The sequence below is a fragment of the Lactuca serriola genome, chromosome 1 (assembly GCF_051521515.1).
Source record: "Lactuca serriola cultivar US96UC23 chromosome 1, Lser_US96UC23_V15, whole genome shotgun sequence".
In the NCBI taxonomy this organism is placed as follows: Eukaryota; Viridiplantae; Streptophyta; class Magnoliopsida; order Asterales; family Asteraceae; genus Lactuca; species Lactuca serriola.
The window spans coordinates 95,539,680-95,542,254 of NC_136408.1; the positions used below are offsets into that span (position 1 = coordinate 95,539,680).

Sequence of the window (2,575 nt, forward strand, 5' to 3'; positions counted from 1 at the left end):
ATATTAACATATAAGTATTTATATTCTATTTACATTATTATTCTACTAAAATTTTTAGACAAAACTGCAAAAATGGTCCATGTGGTATGCATTTTTCATAGGTTTAGTCAAAACCTCGATTTTTTTGGTTTCATGGTCCCTGTAAACTAGTTTCGTTGCTGATTTGGTCTCTCAGTAAACTGAAAGGACTTTAATACCCTTGGGGTATTGGTTTTCTATTTTTCTTTCATCTTTTAAAATCTAATATTATTTACTTATTTAAACATTAAAAAAAATAAGAGGGGCCCACCTCTCTCTCTCTCTCTCTTCTCACTCACTCCTCTAGATGTAAACAATACTAATCATCCAATTCATCGTCTTTATCTATCCCTCCCGTTTTGCATTGGAAAAGATACTCACAGTCGTTCTTGTGTCTTCAATTAAGTGTAACTATGGATTACTTGGAGCATATTTGCACAAACGGTTGCATAAGTGAAGGACCATACAAAAAGAACCCACCAAGAACGTGGTTCCCTGTAGCAAATTCTCAACATATCAAGATCTGCAACTCTTGATTCAATACTATGGACCAATTCAAACAAAATTCGAACACAAGTTCGTTAACAACTGAAAGCCAGGAATAACTATTATTGTTTCATGAAATACAAAAACCAGAAAAAGCCTAAATTAGCCCATGTTACAGTAGCTTACATCGATGCTTTATTAAAGGCATTTCCATGGTCGGTCTCTAACGCGAGTTTCATCTTTGTCTTGAGCTTGCAAGTCAAGGTATATTAATGGTGATCTTCCCAAATTGGCCACCGAGTTTGCAATTAGCTCTTTGTTCTTGGCGACACATATGAGAGAAATGTTATTCTCTAGCCCGAAAACTAATGATTGCAATAGTATCGTTACTAGAAGGGCAACAACTACACAATACCTAGAAACACAATCGCTATTGTTGTAGTGTCGGAGAGCTTAATCACACACCAGAGCCACCGCCTTGGATTCTGAGACCCTAAATCAAGGTCGGATTGACGTTGAAGAAAACATCTCCTGAAAAAGAAGTTCAATTAAATTGAGAACCCTAATCAGAATTGGAGTATGCTCTGGTGAGGATGGAGAAGAAGCTCCACTAATTTAATGCGACACAAAAGGATTGTTAATCACCTATGTGATGGAATTCAGTTTTCAAATATTCTCTAGTTTCCTAATTCTAGGAAGAACATAACCATTGTTAGGGAGAAAAAAAAATAGATTTGAGGGTAAACTGGTGAAGAAGAGTAGGTTGGAGAATATGAAGAGGGGGTGCTTCGTACAGGGAGAGAGAGAGAGAGAGAGAGAGAGAGAGAGAGAGAGAGAGAGAGAGAGAGAGAGAGAGAGAGAGAGAGAGAGAGAGAGAGAGAGAGAGAGAGAGCCTATTTTTTTTATTTAATATATAAAAGTACTTATAGAAAATAATGGAAAATGAATCTCATAAGGGTGATTTAGTCATTTCAATTTATAAGGGACCAAATTTACGTACAAACATGGCCAAAAGGACCATGAAGCCAAAAAATTCGAAGTTTAGACTAAAGCTCGGAAAACATGCGTAGCACATGGACTATTTTTACAATTTGTCAAAATTTTATATATGCGTAGTAATTTAGTAAATTTTAATGTGTTATTGTTCATATATTCATTGATGAATATTATGACAACCCGAAATTTCCATTCGGTCAAACCCTAAAAGTCAACCCCTTCGTATCATAAGTCAATGTCATTATTTCTTATTTTTAAGAAATATAAAGTTCGTTTGGTTATTTTAATATTATTTTTAAACGAACGGGTGAAAGAAAGTGTCGTCTCGGGTTTTGATTTTTGAAAATTGCAAACACTTCGCGTATTAGAAACACCCGACCAAACTTTTATGTTTTGGGTTTAGAAAATCACCAAAACCGTAAACTCATACCTATGTATGAGTTTACTCCCCAAGTAACTAGTCATTTGTGTTTACTCCCTAAAAAGTCAAAAGAGTAAACTCCAAGTTTTCTCTCAAGTATCATCCAAGATTTAATTCCAAATCTTCAATCCTGTAAGTGTTTTAACCCTTTCAAGTTAGTAAAACACTTAATCTAGTGTTTGTGCATCTATTCATCCATTCATTTATGTGTTTTGTTTAGATTTTCCAAAACACCAAGAACACACACTAAGTGTTCTTGGCCTTTTAGCACAAATCAAGCCTTCTAATAGTAAGTGCTTCTATCCTTGAGTGATTTTAAGCTGATACTACATTTAAACATCAAGAAAATATGTCAAGAACACAAGATTGGAGGTGTTCACGGTCCAAGAATGTTCTTGGGCCGTAAACACCAGAAAGGGCACCAAAGTGTGCCTAAGTCCTTATCTAAGCCCTAGTTTGATGTTTAAACCATCCTTGACATATTTAAACCCTTCCTTATAGTGTTTAAGCCTTGAAAAAGCACCAAAACCCCCACTTTTATGTGTTTACGGTTTAGGGATGTCCCAAAACCGTAAACACCCCAAAAGGTGTGTAAATGTCCATTAAAAGTCCCATGATTGTTCCTTATGGCTAAATCTAACCTAGACTAGTGCC

General features: G+C 35.5%; 1 long non-coding RNA gene across 1 annotated transcript; it reads right to left on the reverse strand.

The window, feature by feature from the left end:
* Window positions 1-519: 519 nt before the first annotated feature.
* On the reverse strand, window positions 520-1,296 carry LOC145070153 (uncharacterized). Its single transcript, XR_013689844.1, has 2 exons — window positions 1,150-1,296; window positions 520-1,035 (listed from the first exon to the last, which is right to left on the reverse strand). It is a non-coding gene; the product is annotated as an uncharacterized LOC145070153 (long non-coding RNA).
* Between the last annotated feature and the right edge of the window lie 1,279 nt (window positions 1,297-2,575).